The 20,678-nt window shown below is 43.8% G+C and overlaps 1 protein-coding gene and 1 long non-coding RNA gene across 3 annotated transcripts in view; one reads left to right on the top strand and one right to left on the bottom strand.

Moving 5' to 3' along the window:
* Positions 1–20,678, bottom strand: part of LOC128888496 (MOXD1 homolog 2) — a 222,454-nt gene that overhangs the window by 22,291 nt on the left and 179,485 nt on the right. The gene's annotated exons all lie outside the window — the stretch shown is intronic.
* LOC128888505 (uncharacterized) lies at positions 9,231–12,882 on the top strand. Its single transcript, XR_008460278.1, has 3 exons — positions 9,231–9,644; positions 11,472–11,815; positions 12,165–12,882. It is a non-coding gene; the product is annotated as an uncharacterized LOC128888505 (long non-coding RNA).

Here is a 20,678-nt window from a genome sequence, read left to right as displayed (position 1 = left end):
AACGTGTTCGGTTTATTCACGTGGCGCAGCCCGAATGTTCCCACGTGAAGCACGAGCGAACAATCAATCCGGAGCATTTTCATCTCCGAAAGTTTTACGTAGAGGCATGCCTCAGGGATCAATTCCGCATTGTGTGTACCGATAATCTGTGTCTGTCGTGCGCCCGCACAGGCTGCACCCTCGAAAAGAAGGGACACGGCGAGAGGGTGGCCTGCCGTCCCGTACAATACCAGCAATGGTATTCCTATCCACTGGTCGTGGTCGACCTCGAAACATGGATATCGATCCGCGTTATGTGCCAAACGTGCGGGGTCCTCGGCTACTCACAATTTCGAACAATCACACTTGATTGGAGCATTGGCCAGATGCAGTCTCGTCAATGTTTCATTGGGCCGGGGGAGCCCTTATCAAGTAGTCCTAAACTAATTACAATGATGAGATTTGTCGCGTCGATCCTCTCTGTCCATCAATCTTTTATTAACAGATTCTTTCTACTCGTTTTGGGGGAGAGGTTGATTACCCTTTTCAGATGTTATCATTAATACGCGTTGTTCTTTTTTAAATTAATCATGCACGTATGTGTGACGCGCTGGCTGCCAGGCTGCAACTCGTGAAAATTTCTATACAGTTAAAATGTTCTTTCTAGGCTATTGAAGATCAGATAGTTTGACATTTGTCGTAGTATTTAATTTGTTAAACTCGCCAAATTCACAAATCCTATCAAAATTTATTTTCATTATTGTCTGACTTTTGAAATTAATTTTTTTAATTCCATAATGAAAAGTCCTGTCACCCATTTCTGGGTGACGTGGCGACCAACGAGTTAAAGTGTGTGTTATATGAAGCATGATCTAATGTTCCTTTAGGTCAATTTCACTTGAGTATCTTAATAGTCACAGAGGGGAATGTATATCAGCGCCAGTTTATCAATCCAAATTGCGGCCAACTAATCGGCGCGCGACAGTGAAATTCTCAAACATCCCTCCCGATTAAAGTCGGAAACAACCTCTTCGGTGGGTCCTAAAATTTCACTGTTCCGAGCCGCGGTGACATTGGTATTCAGCGGCCAAACGAGTCCCACGAATTATCCTGTTATCGTTTTATAACGCTAGATAAGCCAGCACGCGGTTCTTAACTGGTAACGACAAAACGTGCACCATCAGTGAAAAATCGACCTACCCTAAACGTGTACGAATTGGACGAGTGGAGTACAATAAATTCTAGGCATCGATACAACGGCAAGCTTGTAAATGGACTCGTTACGAGAATACACTTGGAAACATCAAATCTACTATTTAATCTAAACAAATTTCTTCAATAAACATAGAGGGTGCAAATATATATATATATGGGACTGACTATATTTGTAGGATTAAGACACCTCTTATATTTTATTTTCTAATCTCTCGTAACGATGAGTCAACCTACCCATTTCCCAAAAGTGAAACTCCTCGTTGGAGCACTGAACAAAATTTCACGAATTTATCGAACTCCCCTCATAATTTGGGATGGTCAAACGGAATTACACAGTGGTCGGATGGAGTCGAATATCGCAGGCGACTCACGCGTCAGCCATCGGGCCGTTCTTCGATAATCATCGTGGCTGCGATCCCCAGCCCAAGAAATCATCGGGCTTACGTGTTTCTGTGCCTACGGTTCGCTCCGTCCGAGACAATTGGGCGCCGTTTACCTGAATTGGATAGGGTTGGGATAGGTACAGAGGGCGTCGAGCGACCTAGATCCCACAAGATCGAAAGATTCCAAAGCAGCCCCGAGTCGGCCCCGAAGAGATGGAAGGTCGATAGGAGGAAATGGGCATCGCGTGAGAGGCTTGGACGGAATCACGCGATCTGACGCTATCGGCCGTGCCCGAAGAGCCTCTTTGACGACGTCATACGGAGCCACGCTTCTGTCTGAACCTCTTTCACAGCGCGCTCGGCAGTGAGCCGATCATTAAGAAAATTAAACGCGTCGCATGCTGGGGAACGATCGATAGGAGGGGCCGTCGTGCTTTGAATGAGGATTCCCTGGATAGGGATAAACCCTCCTGCGGGGACAAAGGCGGGATCCGTAACAATTTCGGTGGAGCCCGGCGCGACGCGAAAAGTTTCGGTCGTGGAATTTCGCGTTGGACGTTCAAAGAGTTTCTCTTAGTTTTATGCAGTCTGGAATTCCTTAAGTGGCTGGGCGATGGGAGGTAAGCGGCGAATAGAATATAGAGTCGCTTATTTCTGGGGAAATTTCTAGCCTCCATCGGGGGGACAAGAAACTTCATTTCGTTCTGCAGGGGCTTTGGGCTGTGGACGGTGTGCCACTGCATTACGAGGATCGCGAGAAGTCTTATGCACTGATCTTAATGAAATTTTGTAGCTAGGTGGGAGACGGGAAAAAATATCTTGCCTGCATTTAGTGGCTTAAGTTGTTGGGGTCGTGGAATATTTGAGAATAAATATCGTATTCGTCTTGAGATGGGCTTGAATTAACCATCTATGGGCCGAATTTTGTTTCTGCAGATAACTTGCAAAGCATTTACTTTGATATTTTAGGTTGATAATGCTGCGAACTATTATTGGTTATTAGAGATATTATATAATTAAGGTGTATACGTCATCTTGTGGAAAAACTAAACTTAGCATGCGATCGTTTAGATCATTTTAATAGAAATTTGACGACATATTGGCAAGCAAATTAATAGAAAAGTCAAGTAATTAAATTTAGTACCCTTAATTTTAACATTTCTCAGAATGTAACGTATATGTATTTGATATAGACGTATATATATGGAATGAAATTTTCAATTTATGCGAATTCCAACTTTGAAATATTCCGTAACGAACAATTCTAGAAATAACGATACATTAAATGCTGGTTTTCTCTGCGATATTTGCGGCGATATTAATTATGCGAGAGAATGACATTTAAATTAATTTTACTTCATTTAATTACGAAAGTATGTACCTGCGATATTTCGACGTTCATAAAATGTTAAATTAATAAATTTCAAAATCAAAAGGGAGTTAGAAAATGTTTGATAAACTTATATTAGACTGAAATAGCAAAATGTAATAGAACCAATATTAAAGCGAGATTTTTGAAATAAATTTTTTGTTACTGTTTCTAAATCTTTTGAAAGTGAAATAAAAACTTATTTAGATATTTCTACGACCTGCCACTAAAGAAACTTCGACTGGGTAATGATCAAGCGCCTTCGATGTGTATTTTTAACACTCAAGTCCCCTTGTAAGGGAAGTCTGATCGGCATGTAATAGCGCTATCAATATAGAGGGAAGTCGGAACGCGACGTTCCGCGAGAAGCAAAGAGAGATTAAGGGAGAAATGGAGAGCAATTCCCGTCGACTGAAAGCAAAGGAGGAACGACTACGGAAGACCTTCGTTTAAGTGGAAATATCTTTCCTTTGGTGGGAGCGTTATTCTTCATTAAGAAACTTTGTTGTTCCTTGCTCTCGAAACGGTGAAATCACTCCCTCTTTCTCACCGCGTTTCAGCCCCCTCTATTCTCGCCTTTATCCCTGACCCGTGCGTTTATCTCGCGAGGACTCGTAGCTCGCGATTATACTTCCCAATAGTCGTTGAATCCGTGAGATGGGATCCCATTTAGAAAGTTAAAGATGTCACTCGCGACGCGAGCAAATGGTCCCTTCGTCCCATAAAAGATTTAGTCGACGCCCGGCGTCGTCGAGCCCTTAGCGCCGAGGGGTGAGAATATTGAAAATGACGCGCCTACACCATCCACCTTAATTGTATTTTTAACGCCACGGCAGGAGTTTCGACTTAATTGCTTAACGCTATTACGAATAATCGGGCTAGAGAGTTCCAATATCTCCTGGTAACAATGAGTCTCGCGACGAGAGAAAGGAGATTAGTCAGAAGTCAGAATATAACGAACCATAATGGATCGCAAGAAGAACTCTTTTGTTGGATCGGAACACCCTGCTCCGCTTGAGTTCGTTTGTTTCCTTTTCTTTGTTCCCCCGACCTCCATTTTCCACCACCTCGCCTCTCGTGCCGTGCTAAGCGATTAAGGGGACATTCTGGTCTGTCGCCTCAAAACAATCAATTTTCCTTTTTCGCCATTTTCGTTATGTAATGATGAATTGAACGGTCTGGAAACAGTTAATGGAACAAACATTCCTGCAAAGTTCCGAATCCATATGATCGCTCGTTTCCGCAAAGAAAATTCTTGAAAGTTTCGTAATCGTAAGGGTTCCAGAGCAGATTGCTTCTCTGACATCTCGAGGTGGTGGTCGAATGCAAAAATCGTGCTCCAATTTCGAGTGGGCGAGATATCGGTCGGTCGGCGAGTCACTTCTGGGAAAAAAGCTCGTCTGGAAAGGCCTTCGGACCCTCCTCAAGGTTTCTGAATCGAGAAAGAAACTCCAGGGAGAGAAGATACGAGCAATCCCCCTTCTCGCAAACGCCCCTTCGAAATACAGTCCTGCCCCGTATTTGAATGGACATTTGGTCGGGGAGTATCGCTCGGCGCTCATGCAATATGGATCGAAATGTAAATTAAACGCGTATCGTTACCGGGAACCTGAAATAAGAACCTCCGTGAAACGGATGGCGCGTTTTTGTCGCGCGAGGACAGAGGGAACTCGTCGCGCCATCTTCGGCATGGTCGTAAATAAACGTACAAAGTGGGTGAGAACAGGTGGTACGGGCAGGTATAGGGTGATTTATGCGTAGAAGTAAGTAGCAAATGTAGAGTAACATTTTTTGACGCGAGCCTATGGTTCTGAGAACATGAATCGCAAACATTTTTGGAACCTGTGCCTATACGTCTGACCAGAGCTGGTTATTTCTACTTCGGCTGTATAGAATGATTTATGCGTAGAATTAAGTCGAAAATATGAAGTTACATTTTTTGACACGAGTCTACATTTCTAAGAACATGAAATTAAACATTTTTGAGTCACGTGCTTCTTGCGTCTGACCAGTGCTTGTTATTTCTACTTCGGTTGCTATTACTACCTGTTTTCTGCGAATGTGAATATTTCGTTATTATTTTGGATCACTTGGAATAGATAATAAAATGAAATTTATATTTATAAACCACAATACATGAACTGGGTTTTGGTTGCGCTTTTGCTGATGAGCAAAAGCAAATCGTCCTCCAACTGATTTCTATCCAAATATAATAACGTAGAACTTCGCAGAGCTTTTCCTAGCTCTGCTGCGATACAAAGGAAATCAAACGTCGGTAGATTCGCGCAATTTGTCTGACAACAACCCGTTCCGACAGATCGCCGTCGGTGGCGATAGCCGCGACGAAACTTTGGGACCCAATAAAAGTGTCTTCCGGTCTGAAAGCTCGCCAGGCGCGTGCGAAACGGGGAAAAGAAGGACCGGTCTAAAGTTCGAGGACGGGGGCACTTTACGGTTTCGCGAAGTTTCGCGAAGGAAAAGTGAGCTCAACGCCCTGGAGGATAGACAAACCAATAGAAACGACCCCCACGGAACTCCGCGGCTTCTTTTTCCTGGGCAACGTTAATTGCTTCGAGTGCAAAAACCGAGGCTAGTTATCGACGGCTCTGACCAGCCTTTTCTCCCTTTCTCTCTATTTTCTTGCGCATCGCCACCCTCTTAGCGCGGCTCTGCTGGGGCACCCCTTCCACCTATCCCCAATGCCAAACGTGTTTGCAGCTACGATAGGGAAAACTAATATTGAACATTCCGAAGTGGAATGCAAAGGGTGCGACCGGGACGAGATCGTGGGACGAGGACGAAGAACGGGGGCCCCGGGACCGTAGTCGAACTTGAAAGTTTTAAAAAGCAATTAAGGGCTTCAAACTTCCGACGCTTGCTTCTCCCCGCTACAAGCTCGTTCTTCTTTCTCTCAACCCTTATTTCTCTCGCGCTTCCAGCCACGGAGCTTCCTCTTCATTCTTCAGGTTTTCTCCTTTTCAGCGGCTCCGCTGGAGTTAGTGTCCATTCGACGCGATAAATCCTCAAAGATGGGCAAAAGTTATATCTAAATGTGTCGAATAACGAATGGAAAACAAACAATTTACAAAAAATAAATTCAATTTTCCATTGAATGAATCGAAGCTTGTCTTCTTGGAATATTTTGATTCCATTAACTCTCTCCCACGTTTTAACGACGCGTCAACCACCGCGTCGTCCATCAAATAACCTATTGTCTCCGAATAGAGAACGAGAATTCTTTCGTTATCGTTAGGGAATTTCAGTGACGAGGGCTTACTCGCGCAACCCCGTCCAAAGCTGAAACCGCGAGCCGAAGTTCGAGGAAGCCACGAGAATTTACGTGGTCGCCGAGCGATCCGAGAAGCAGCGTTAATTACTGCTAGTTCCCTATTTAACGGGTTTCCCCGTTAGCAACCATGTCAAATGACCTAGTTCAGACTTCATTTCCGCTCGCTCAGTGGTTGGCAGTTTTTTTATAGGTAAACTTATCGCGCACCATTTTTAGCGACTCCCACATACTAAAATTTTGCTTTCGAGGTAAATAATTATTAGTAGTCAGGCCAATGAGAAGTTGGAGAATTTGCTTCAATAATACAGTTATATCTCGAATCAATAGCAGTCTGCATGGCAATTTAGCCGGAAAATGCAATCGGTTTTCAACCGATAGACATTCCCGAAACGCCATGTAAATCTCGTAAGGCCCGAGGTTCTTCGTTTCGCGGGTGGTATCTCGCGTTCGCTTCGACTGGAACGCGATACGCGTATCGTTTGCTGAAGCAGCCATCCGTAACGCAGTCCCATTGAAACTCTCGCTACCATAGTCACAACCTGGCACGTCTACATCGTTTATGTTCGAATTCGTATCGGAGCGCTTCGCAGAAATTCGACGTCCACAGAATCGAATTTTCCTTCAAATTCTCTCTATTTCTCTGTCATTTAAATGAACTCGAGTTATCGTGTATGAATTTTTTACTGTTCAATTTAGCTTGTTCGCGAACTCATGACTTTTGAGTTTCAAAGTTGGAGCGATAAATTTCACGCGGTGCAGGCATAACGATCCAAAGATCAAACTGTTATCGGACATCGAATATTTTTCCAATTTGCGCTTAACCTCCCGAGGGAAGAGCCAATTTGATGGAAACAAATGAAAATTAAAACTGATATTGACCCATGATTTTGTCAATATCCCGACGATATCGTGACGTGTTATTGAGAAATTTAATTATGAATATTTATTTGCAATTTTAATGATTATTTCGGAGTGTGCCGATGTTCCTGCAGAGACGTATTATTCAATTGACCTAATTTGTACGATCACTTCAACCACCGAAATACGTATTTCGATAGAATTTATAGTTGGTATAAGCGATTCATTTTTCAGTTACTTGGTTGGTTGTTCTTATGAGTTTATGATGACCTCTAATGACTCCATCTGACCCAAGAACCTCTAAGAACCTTTGAACATAAGAAAAAACTAATGATTGACAGGATAACGGAAGAATCAGTAAAAATCCAAGACAAAGCGCGACAAAACAAAATATTAAAAGCGAGCCATCAACAACGAGCGAAAGCACTCCGTCGCTTCAGAGCATTCCATTTTTTCTTGTTTCCACCAACCACACCTACCCTTCAACCTCCGCTAAGTCTACGAAATCCTCCTCCAGCTCGACGCGGGTAGATAATTTTAGAATCGCGTGATTAAACTTTTCGCGATTAAAGTTCCTGGCCGCCAGTGAATAATGACTTTAAAGCGTGTACCGCAGGCAAAGATACACAAGCAGCTCGCGAGCTGTATTATTTTCATGCTGACCGTCGTTCGTCGACCAAAGCAAATTGAATTTTAAATGATATCCGGGACCCGCGCTGGATAAAATTCAAATCCCTCGTATCGATCGGCTATTATTAATATTTCACGTTGCACGGTGGGTATCCGTCCTGGAGTTACGCAGATCTCTAGGTACACGTTTCCGTGCATATTCCAATATGTACATTCTCTTTTCACGAATACAACAAAGACTTATTTTCTTCTATTTTCATGAAAAATACATGCAGAGTTGTTTACCTTGAAACATTTGAAACTAAGTGTATTATAGAGAGAAAGAAAGAACAGTTTTGGAAGGAGTTAATTCCGTGCTGGGTCAGACCAAGCAAAAATGATTCGTCACTGCCCAAAGGTGTCACATTTCCCTTAGAAACTAATATTTCCTTTCCCTTGAAATTCATAGCAATTTTGACGAATTCCTAAGTTTGAACCGATCAGCTACTTGGTCTGCATCAAGGTACGGAGATGTTCGGACCGTGAAACGTCTTTACGATGTCGTCCAATCCAGCGGCACGAAACAAAGGAACGATTTCCCAGCGTCCGAACAGGGCATCGGTAGTCCGTTTCGCAAACCGATCGAACATAATTCATGAGGAAACATTGATTGGACGCGGTTGTGTGCCGACAAGGCACGCTAGAAAAGAGACAGTAGCGCTAACAAGATTCTATCGTTGCGCTAGCCGGTACTCTCTTCATCAATTTGATGCCGATGAGCCAACATCGGCGAATACGTGGCCACCAGGGTATCTGAGCATGCTCCTGGTATGTACACAGTCATTAACAAGTAAACTCGACCGAAACTTGCGACGAATTCCGTCAAGGGCCGAAATAGCCAGGGACATTGGCTTTGCATCTAGCATTCCAAAGAAATCGATCCTGATCTAAAGAAACAATTAACTTATATTTAATAAAAATATTCCTTTTGCCTTGACTTTTCTGGACATTTGTTTATATCGTAATATTTTCAACAAAAAAATCAAGAACATTTCTATTTTTATTATTCATTGTGTATTACACTAGTATACATATAAAATGATAACCAGTAAACGCATTTAATTCATTTGTTAGAAGTAGTGTAATTTTATTCTTTGAGCCACGCAGTTAAAAAGAAAACAATCTGTACGTACCATCATATATGAATATCACGTAAAATGAATCGTTCATAAATAAATACCACTTAAGCTTGCTCTCATAACTGCTCGATTGCTTGCATTGTTGGATCGTTATTTCGCTCGACTGAAGGTCGATTCATTTTAGACCGTGTGCACAATCGACGCTTGTCTTCGATTCGAGAAATGCATCGCACGAGACTACGTTTGCAAGCCGCGTGGCCTGCACACCCAATTCATTATAGATGGCATCGACAGAATCAATAAGGTCAATTTACTTTCATCCGAGTCGATTGTCTCTACAGCCCCATGGAAAGTACTACACCAAGTCGATTCGAACTCCGCGAAAAGAAGACATGCCATTTACGATCAATCTCGACGTCGATTCGTTCGTGAAACCCAGACCAAAGAGACTAGCATATCATCTAGTTAAAAGGAACGTGCACGGTCGATGGAATGAAAACGGTGCGATTTAACCGCGGTCTGTCGTTTAAGCCTACCACGGAACTGTGTCGAATAGCTTCACTTACATACTCGAGCAGAGAATCGACCATTCCCCGACAAGCTATCCAAAATTGCTACCTGCTAGGCTGGAAACAAGACGAAGGACGTGTGGGCAAATATTCAAACCTGATTGATCGATGTCTGAAATTAAAAGTGAACGTTGCACGCCACTTCAAAGAGAAGTTTATCACGCCCTTCCACCATTGGCGTAACAGGGCTTTCTATATAGAACTGGCTGAATATTCGCGTCAGCAAGCCGTCGGGTAAGTACGTACGGTACTTGTATAATTAATGACTTGGAAGACCATCCGCTTTCCAGCGGCATCCGGGATCCCTTCGGAATCACATATGTCCGTTTACGACCATGCCACTTATGCTGGTGCTCGGTGAATTATTCGTGAGACCTGCCCGTCGTTTCTTATACAACGAACAAACTTCCACGATCGAAAAGTTATCCGCTGTGTCTTGCGCGCGTGTCTTACATGCGAAATGCGGGGTATGTCGGATGATCAGCCCTTTGTGCGTCATAGTCATCGAATTTGCTCGAATAACTATGCTTGAGCGATCAAACCTCGAAAGAATTGCTCGTTCTTTGTGTTTCAAAGTCCGCGTTTACGAAGGGGTTGAAGTCTCGCCAATACACACTCCACCGTGAGAAGGGTAATAAATATGTTAGCGTAACTTCATAGGTGAAGAAAGGGAATGCCAAAGTAAAGAAATAGGTTCGTGTAAACATTTGTTCTATCCTTTGTGTTTGAATAATGGGCATTCGTGCTAGAAGCTGGCATGGAGATTTTATTAGACGTTAACTTTACCACGTTGGTCGCCACGTCATCCTGGAATGGGTTGACAGGACTTTCCGTTAAGGAAGTACAATAAATTTATTCCAGAAGTGATGTGTTAATAAATATAAATCTGGATTGGATTCGTGAATTTGGCGAGGTTAAAAAATTATATACTACGACAAATATAAGATCATTTAATTTTCAATTTTCTCGAGACAAAATTTTAACCTCTTACGTATTGCTACGAGTTTCAGCTTGGCAGCGTGTTAATAATAATTTCTTTGGCAGAGGCGTATAATTACGATTCCGCTGATCTGTTTCGCACGCCCGTGGTTCCACTCCGCGGATCCACAGTCTGAGATAGGGCTTAGGTATTAAGAATAGCAAAGTTCGTCACGTCGAATTCGTGACACACGTCGTGAGCCAGGATGATATACCCTAACTTTTGACGGCGACTGTCGTGTCGACGAGCTACGGAATCCCCGAGGACTCCTACGTAGGTGGGGCTGGCAGACACTAAAGTTTACCCACCGCGTCTCTCGAGGAGACTGTATTACTCGGTTTAACGTGCACGTGGGTCAATATTAATCATTGTCATTAGTAAAGACGGGAAGACAGTTTCGGAACAATAGACCCCCGGAACAATAAAATTTCAAGCTTCCTCGTAATGCGCGGGCAAATCTTCGTCGTGGACGTTCAACGCTCTCCTGCGAACGTTTACGAACCGTGTTGGAGAAGTAATGAGGCTACATTTTTTAAAAGTCGAGTATTCGATTAATTGCAGAGAACAATACAGTTCCCTGCGAAGTAACGCTTCTTTGGACACAAAGCACCTGCGCCAGCGAGCTTTCCACCCTTCGCAGAGGGGTCGAAAGGAACCATCTGCGAGACTGCTCGTGGCTTACAGCCTTTTGCGCGTTATTAGAAGTCTGAAAGCGGCCGTTCTTGTACGATTATTAACGCATTGTTGACCGGGAATTTTACACAGTAGCGACTTCATGTCACCGGCTATTATTTCGTAATTGAATGTGAAATTAAACCAATCTAAACAAACTTCAATAAGCTTTATTTATATTTTACCAACATAATGAATTGAAATGAAAAACCGACAGAACTAAACACGATGAGCAAAGCTTTTGCAAATATTCTAATATCGCTCTGGGTCTCATAAATGGAAATAGATAATGCAAGTTCAAATACGAGTTAACTCGTAACCGGTCAACGATGTGTTAATACGATCAATTTTCTCTAAAGCCTATTTTTACTATTTTATGAATTGAGAATTCATTTACACCTGATTTTTAGGGGACAGGAAATTTGTCCTTAATCGTCCAATTACTGGGGCAGTTATCCGACAAGGCTACGCGAAAGAAATCGCGCTTGTTCTTTTATGGGACACCTGTGAGCGCGTACGACGCTCTTCGCGAAAGACCTTAGGTGCAAAGGAGTATTCAATCGCGTCTTGGAATTAAACTTCGGCTTATCTGAGCGCGCAGTAGTCGAGAGATCGTTAACGAAAACTGGCGACTGGTCGTAGCTCTCCAGTGGATATGGTAAAAATAACGCTGAAATAAAATGGAATCCTCCATTACAGACCCTCGAGGTTCATGCGGGGGTTATCTAAGTTCCCCCCCACTGTTATCTTAATGGTACTTATTGTCTTGACGTATAGTACACCTTGCTTCCTCGCTTTCCTCTCTCTCTCTCTCTCTCTCTCGCTCCCTCTCTCGCTGATTCACCCCTTTCCAGCCTTACCCTCTTTGCTTCTATGTACATTAAGCTCGTAGGACTACGAAGGTGGTAGGTAGAGGCGCACTGCTGATGCCAGTCGTTATCGCACACTGAAAACTCACCCTCTCCGTTCCCTTTCCACCGTTTGCCGTCTTTCTCGCCCTTTCTGCGTCCTCCAGCGTCCTTCTTCCCTCGTTCACCCTTTGGCCCCATCGTGTCTCGCTCTCGTACTCGGTTCAATTTCAACGTCCGTCCTTTTCTTTTCAGACTCGCGGAAGCGCACGCGTGCTTCCCTATCGCTGCCGCCTGATTTCAAGAAAAGGAAGTCGGGTTGGCTGGGTGAACGGAGAGAGAGGAGCCGTGAATGAGGCGGCCAAAGGCGGGAACGAGAAGGAAAGAGGAGCGGAGTACGGCACGTCCGATATCCGTGCACATATTGCCACAGCGCGCGCCTTATCCCGATCAGTAATTAGTCCGATCGTTTGCCAAAGACCGAAAGGGAAGGCTCGTTGATTGCTATTAACGGCGTCGCTGATTGGGCGAAACCGATTGAATTGCTGCCGGCCTGCCCTCCAACCGACGGAAACTTGGAGTGTTTCGCCTTCTACTCGAAACCATTCTTTTCCATCGTTGGCTCGCAAAGAAACTTCGACGATTGATACAGTCCAAAAGTTCTCGAGTTTTTGCAGAAATGCAGGACATGAACTCGATTACGGTTCTGTTCGCTAGTGGTACCAAAGAGCGAGTTCAGGGAAGTGAAAACATCCCTACAAAGAAACATCGATTTTTCAGAGTTTGATATCTCTGAAGTCGCAAGGGATGTCGAAGAAATATCAGTTGATAGGAGTGTAGTAATTGTACTTCTCTTGTCAGAGGCATTCCTAGAGGACTTTCTTTTCTTGAGTGCTATTTCAAGTCACTTCCTTCTGATCAAAATTATTTCAAAATTTCAAATCATCCATTTCAAATCAATTTCAAATTTAAAATGTAAAAGTTAATTTAAAAGAAAAGTCCAGTAAAATTTAAAAGAACTAAGTTTAAAATGGATTACATACAACTTCATTTCTCAAAGCTTTCTAATAATTCTACTAATGATCTCACGAGTTTCCTGTGTTAACTACCCTCATGCCCGTCATCTCTTATAACCCACGATTCACGCCTGGTTCGACTCCCAGCACTTCGTTCAGCTAACCCCGCGAGGTTTTCTTCCAGGAAGGCTATTTCATCGCTCGCGATGTACAAGATAATAAATCGCGGACGCATCCATCGGGCGATTTTCCGCTCGCGTGTAGCCGATCGTGGATTATTGTGCGGGCACGCCATTCGTCGTTATCGTTTGTTCCATGCGGACGTTGGAAATTCCGCTGGTATCTCTTCATCCCCTGTCCCAATTTTTCTTTCATCTTCTACTCCTCGCCAACAAGATTAACGCGATTAACGCGAGTCCTCAATTTTTCTGCTGACGCAGTCAGGTTCAATTTATTTTATTAACTCATCTATACAATGATATGACGATACAACAGCTACTAGAATGAGTGATGTATTCCTTAAAACATGATCTGTTATTTTTATAACAAAAGTAAAATATACTGTTCTATAGTTGAAGTATCAGTAAACTGAGAGAGTGAAGGATGAGAGCGCGAGGTGAAGCAGAAACCGCTGGAGTGAAAATTTCAGAAAGTTTTGTAAGACGAATGAGATGGGAAATGTAGGAAGAAGTTTGCTTTTCAACTCTTAATGCAGTAGTAATACAGTTTCTAATTTGTTTATAATAGCTACTCCATCCCGAGACGAAATTATTCTCGAGCATTTAGAAAAAAAATTTATACACTGGGACATCTGCTCGTACACAATGTTTAGTGAATAGCTTCAACAATTTTCTCCACACTCAAACACCGCGATATTAGTTCACTCGGCTATTTGTAACGGCTCCGTTAAATTTCCTTTCGAGGAATAATTCAGCGGTGCGATGACTGATTCGATCGACGTGGCGGTAGAAAGAGAGAATCGAGAAAGCGTAGATGATGCGATAAAACTAAACAAGTAGTACGAGAAATACGTCCCGGTCGAGCAACGCCGCGGAACAGCGAGCGACGAGTATGCGTGTCTCGGTGTAGAACGGAATCACAGGGACGAGACAGACGTCAGGATTGGATGGAACCGACGCGATTCGATCCGTGAAAATTCTTATCGACCGTTTTCCCGGCTCCCCGCCCTACCACGCACAACCCTTTTTCGTTTATTCTTCATCTCTCATATGCCATTCTTCTTCGTGCCGTTTGGGGAACCGCTTTGAATGTTTTTCACGTTCCCGAAAAATAAACTTTGCAGCCCGCGGGATCGCGCCTGTTCCAGCCGATGGAACGGTTCCCTGAAACGGAAACCGGATGCCAGGCTATGTAACGGCGCGGAAGAGGATCGAAGTCTGACGGAACTGAAGGCTGGATCAACGTGGCTTCACGGGAGAACCGGGAATTACGCGTGCACACGTACACTGAGAACAGAGAACTCGAAAACGAATACCTTACACGCTTTGAATCGGATTGCCCTCACCGAGCACCGATTGATCCAGTAGTTCCGCATCGACTCATTCATGCGTGCCGACCTAAACCATCCAATCAGTGGAACCCGAAAGACCTGCAACGGCCGCCATTTAGCTGGCGGGGTAAGCCGTGTAACAAGCCAGGAAAACGATGAAAGACGGACCGTGGGGGCCGACGGAGGATCGAGAAAGTGGAGCATGGTTTGCCGAGTCGAAAGCTCGTGAACGATCCTACGGTTTTGTTGGACGTTCCCGCGAAGTATGAGGTCGTTGGTAGCGATGGAACTGAGGAGGGAACGCTGGCAACTGTTAGAATTTTGATCATCTATTCTGAATTTTGTTTAAGCTCTTTATTTTTAGAGTCCAGTGGAAAATTTCGATCAAAATCAAAAGAAAAACTTAAAATAAAATTAGCTCGTGGTCTACGACCGTTTGCTCCCACATGCTTACATTTGTATTTTAATTAAATGTAATTGGATCAACATGAACAACTCCTGAAGCCCTTCGATCTACAGTCAGTCCCGTAAGTATTCGTACCTTCTATGTTCATTGAAAAAGTTTGTTTAAATTAAATGGTAGATGTGACATTTATTTAATTCAGACAAATTTTGTCAATACACATAGAGGGTACGAATATTTATGGGACTGACTGCATATCTATTTTAAAAACATCATTCATGATCAATTGATTCCATTGCTGACTCGATCCACATCAAGCTGGACGAAAACATGTTACAATACCCAAAACCACTCCCTCGGACTCGTTTTAGGGGAGTGTTAATGGATCGGTCCCATCGCTAGTCGAAGGCACCGAGGAGCAAGGATCGATGACCACGATTCGAGAGTTCGTTCTGAGAGCAGAAGGTGGAAACGACGCACGGCCGAGCTGGTACGTTTTCAGAATGCTCCCAACCGGTGTACATCGGCGTGCAAAGGATCTTGGAGCCACGTGGAACGAGGAACCCGACAGGGAACACGCGGAAGGGTAGAAGAAGAGGCTGGCCTAGCGGCAGTCGAGTCGAATAGCGCGAAATAGCAGCGGATTTCGTGGAAATTGAAAATCGAGTACTGGAAGAGCGGCTGCCACTCTTCGGCGCAAACGGCTGTATTCACCACGGCCATACTACTTCCACAAAGGGAAAACGGAGATGGTACTCTTCAACCGAGCCACGCGTCTACAAGTCTGCGGAAGACCGACTGATCGGAGCAACGAATAAGCCGCGTAATAGGAAGGGAATACGTTTTGCTTTTATCGCGCGTCCCCGTCGACTCGCGACGCGATTTATCCGCATTTTTAGTTCTGATTGAATTCGCTCGCCGAGAAATCGGAATGCACCCCTGAAGATGCCGGAATTCTCATGCAGTCGATTGAGCGGTGACTCCGCCATTGATCCTGGAGTAAATCGATTTCCGTATGGGGGGCTGAGGACCCTGTAAATTTATTTGCTGGACCTTTCTTAAATAAAATTATGCGAATAATATTGATATCGAAGAATGCTAACACTATCGAGATATTAATCACAAATCATTTTAGGCGAACAGTACCCAGTCAAGCTGACATACAGCAATGACAGCAATTAAATTAAAATTCTCTCTCGGGTGACCTGGGTCAAACGACACTTGCGTCGAAGACCAACGCTCCCAGTGTGATTTCTGTGACGGAATCGTGACCCAAATATGCTATTATTCTTGAGGGAAGGCGTCAACGCTGTGTGCGTGTGCGAGTCGATATTAGAATTTCAAAGTTGTCGCGTTTCCGCGTGTATAAATCGGGACTGTAAAAAGGCTGATGAGAACATGCACGCGGATAGGTCTAAATAAAGCTCGCCCTGATGAAAGTGGAGTCGCGCAAATGAAACATATGAAGCGCACGCGATGCGTCTGTTGTCTGTGCCCGCGCACCGTGCGCGCCCTGCTGGTTCTGCTTTTGTGCAACTATCACTGCCGTTCGCCATATTTTTTCCCTTCCGCGACCGATTCGACAAAAGTTCTCGCGGTGTTCCTCTTTCGCAAGAGGTTAGGCAGCAGCCAGGATGCACCGATAATACTCTCGCCTGACAATTTCAGTAATACAAGCGCCCCTAGACGCCGACCATATTAGCACCCCCGATTCATAAAGTATCGACTCATTCTTTCAATTCAAAATCAATGTGTCGAATTCCTCAAATTTGTCAAGATATTAATGAAGTACAACATGTTAAATAAATTATAATTAAATTGTAATCTTTACGTGGTCACTAATAGCCTCGTAGTTGATGTGGCCTTACATAAAGTGATTCGAAAAAAAATAACGTTGTATACGATGTTTAAATGGCAATGTTTACATGTCACATGGGTGCATATTTCTGCGTCGTGACGAAATATCGTAATTTGTAAACATTATTACCGCGGCCACGATAAAGCTATCTCTGAAGCGTGGTTCCGCGCACGCCGTCGCCTTCTGACGCATTTCCATGCATGGGAAATCAACTTTGACAACGAGTCAGGGACATTTAAAATCTAACGAGGCTGCGACGAATAGGCATTAATTACGCTCATCGTTGAAGCCAGCCGACCGAAACTGCAAAATCGCGACCAGACGTCGAGTTATGAAAGCCTCGAGTTGAAATGCTTTGCATAAAATAACATCCAAGTTAGTCGGTCCTTACTCGAGGGTTAACACACACCGGCAGGCGAGCCACATTGACGAACGATGTACTTGATGAACTTCAATCGAAAGTCTGATCGTGCGCGGACGTTCTGCTCCGAATGAATTTCAACTTTGTTTTCGTGGTTGACAGAAGCACTCGAGGATTAAGTCCTTAATGTTTAGATAATTAACTCCGTTCCTAAACGAAAGACGTCTATTATCTCTTCGAATTTATATCTAACGATCCTTCGGCGTTCCATTTTTAACATTAATCGCGTTGCCAAGTCCCAACGACGACCTATATTAGATTTTGTAGCATGCGTGCTACATTCGATATTATATCATGTCCTTTTGGCACTGTATTTGGTACAATGGGCTGAAATTGGAATTCTTTCGAGTTTCTGATACGATTTCGCTAGCATCTGGTTCGAATTAAACACTCACAGATATTCCAAATACCTTTCATTTTTCAGACTCGAGTAATTCAAACAATACTCCCTCCAAGCAACGTTGGAAACGATTACGCGTCCAACTGTTGGACCTCTCTCGACGCACCTAAACGATCACTCGTGTTTCTCGCGTTTTTTTCACGTATCCCAGAACGCTCGACGATTTCGCGACAATGTCTCCCACTCGAAGAATTGATAACGACGGCTTTATTATGCCGCGGCACGCCATTCACCGCGCGGAATCGCGGACTTTTGTGCCTCCATTGTCGCTCCTTGTCTCGTTGGCGGTGGAAACGTGAAAAGCCACTGCATTCGAGGCGCTTTGATAAACGCTACCGATGCTGGAAGCTTTTTAGAACATTATCCGCGGGAACACCTGTTACTGGCCCTGGCGTTTTAACGAAAAAACCAACCGCACCCTGGTAGAAACAGAGGGAAAACAAGGGATGATGGAATTCGCGTCGGGGGTGTACGACCGTAGCCACAAGCTTATAGGATTGCGCAGTCTTAACATATATTAATCCAAGGCTTCCGCAGAGAAAAGGGGCCTTCGATAAGCACGTGATTCACGGCAAAGGAGATTACGAGCGAACGCGAGTTTTTCATTCCCACGGTAATTCCGTGTGTTACCTCGCCGTGCTTCCCGGAATTCATGTCGTTTACATAGGGTGGAAGCGAAAATACTCTTGAAAAATATTTAATTACGAATAGCCGCGACGAGAGTTCGATAAATTGTGTGCGTCGTCTCTTTGGGGATAGCCACGCGCACCTGCGCGCTTAGTTTGCGAATTATTATTATTATTCCAGCGTGCAGATAATCGCTATAGACACATTTTTCATTTTATAGATTAAAACACTTGTGACACCTAAATTTCAGATTTTTCAAAAAGTGGAGTTAATCGATTTCAATTATTTAATGACGCAATCAGTGTAGTAGGAAAAACATTTCAGCTTCTGAAAATTCAACAAACTCGAGGTACTTTCATTCGTGTAAATATTAACGCGTGATATCCCGAGTCCATTTTCTGCGATCGTTCCCAAGGCGCCCATAGTGCTTTTACAATTATTGTTGCCAGGAACATTGTAATATTCTAATGTTAACTGTATCCTGCCGGGGTGCAGGTCAAAGACGTTACGTAGGTCAATTTTGATTTACAGCCGACCAATGGGTCATTTGGGACCTGCTACACGCGAACTACTGGCGGTTCGTGTCAGAACTTCAGTGTAGTCCGCGTGTAGTAATCTACATGGAAATTAAATAACCACATGTAAGTAACAATAGCTGCTTTTATCAAATGTACATTAACAGTATATTAAATGATCGAATATGTACTATCGGGTTTTCTGAATTCATGTCGATTTTTGGTAGATGGTGCAGGTCTAAATATATCGAAATGATTGAAAACGAATAACCTGTATACATCCCTTAAGGGGTGCAAAAGTAACTCAATAAATGAGCCGTTCATTGTACAAATCGATTAACTCCACCAGTTACATAAAAATTCTCTCTTATTAATTTTATATACCGTTAGTGTATAAAACTAAACTAAAATTCCAGTTCTCGAAGACTGGATATTCCAACATCCGTAAAAAACGCACGACTCTAATTATCAATTAATCTTAACCAAGCCCGTCGCACGGTAAACCTCTGAAAACTGCTAGGAAAGCGTCGTATTATACCTATATCAATTAAAATTTACATAATCACGAGGGCAGCGATTTTCAGTAATTCATTGCGTTGATTAATTGTCCCTCCCGGGAACGCGGTTTCTAGGCGGCTATCGCGATCTGCCACCCCTGGCTCGCAGCGGTTTTGTCATTTCGGATCGCGAAACACCGTAATGACATTTCAGCAGAACCACGCTAGCCAACATCGAAGTAGCGTGTGTGGAACGTGTCGATCGCGAGCACAGATTGAACGGGCAAGGCTGCTGCAATATGCAACTTGGCTTCTCAATTTCTTCGGCGCGCTTTCACGCATGGGATGGAATCCAATCGGTGGCCTACATTTCCGGTCGATGCTCGGCGCCACGACATGATTTATATATGAGGAATCCATATAATATCCTAACGTCAGATCGCGCGACCCACGTCTGGGCTATCTATTTCGAAGGGGTGACTTCGATGAGTTAGGGGAAGACCGCGGAATATCACAGGTTATTTTCAAATGCTATTATTTGTATACAGTCAGTCCCATAAGTTTTCGCACCCTCTATGTCTATTGAAGAAATTTACTTAAATTGACACACTCGCGATCGCTGACGTAAGTCCACGTCACTTCAAATTCTATTGCTGGTTATGGAAAAATTATGAGAAGCTTTTTATTTTATACGGTACATAAGTACAACATTGATATTTCAAAAGATATTTTGTAATTTTTATCTTCGCCCTAACGATACAAATTTCCGATGTCCAGCTTCAGAAGTTTATTATTCTCGCCAGTACTCGGTATTAGAAACGTAAAGTACCTGTACGAATACTTATGAGACTGACTGTAAATGGGTGCAAATTGTGAGAAGAATAAGAGTGGTTCGATTTACAAGCAAGCCTGTTTTGCACGATTCCGAGATGAACTTAATGCATCGTGATTCTATTATGACTCTCTTTTATCTAACTCCTAAAACCGACATAAAGATTGCTGAATCTTCCACCCAACCTTATTTTACGCGCAACGATAACAGTGCAATTATCAGAAACGTGCGAATACTGAACAAGTCGCAGCCTTGGTCGCGGTCGTTCCAGCGCGGACGTGTTGAAATCACCAAGACATTCGCTCATGGGGGGGGGGGGGGGGGCGAAATCGCACCTGGAATTAAACGGAGGAGCACGACTCGTCCGTCCTAACACCCCAGTGTCCCAGTTCGAGGTGGCGTGGAGGGGGTTGATACGATGTTCTCGCAGAGGACGATATATTATGCACGATAACCTGAGCGCGGAAACGGGAAAGAGTTGTTCAGCCGTAACTTAGTTGAACTATCGCTGATTCCGAGATATTTGCTCGGGATTACCTCTTCGTTTAACTTCCGTGTGCTCGAGGGGTGGTCCGCCGCGCGTGTATGAGTCTACGTGCTAGAGAATGGAAGCGCGAGTGGAAAGCAGAGGAAGACACCACCGCGTCGAGTGATAGGTGGAAAGACACACACATAGAGAGACAGATAGTG

This window comes from Hylaeus anthracinus, unplaced genomic scaffold (assembly GCF_026225885.1).
Source record: "Hylaeus anthracinus isolate JK02 unplaced genomic scaffold, UHH_iyHylAnth1.0_haploid 11994, whole genome shotgun sequence".
In the NCBI taxonomy this organism is placed as follows: domain Eukaryota; kingdom Metazoa; phylum Arthropoda; class Insecta; order Hymenoptera; family Colletidae; genus Hylaeus; species Hylaeus anthracinus.
This window is presented reverse-complemented; position numbering and strand designations above follow the sequence as displayed.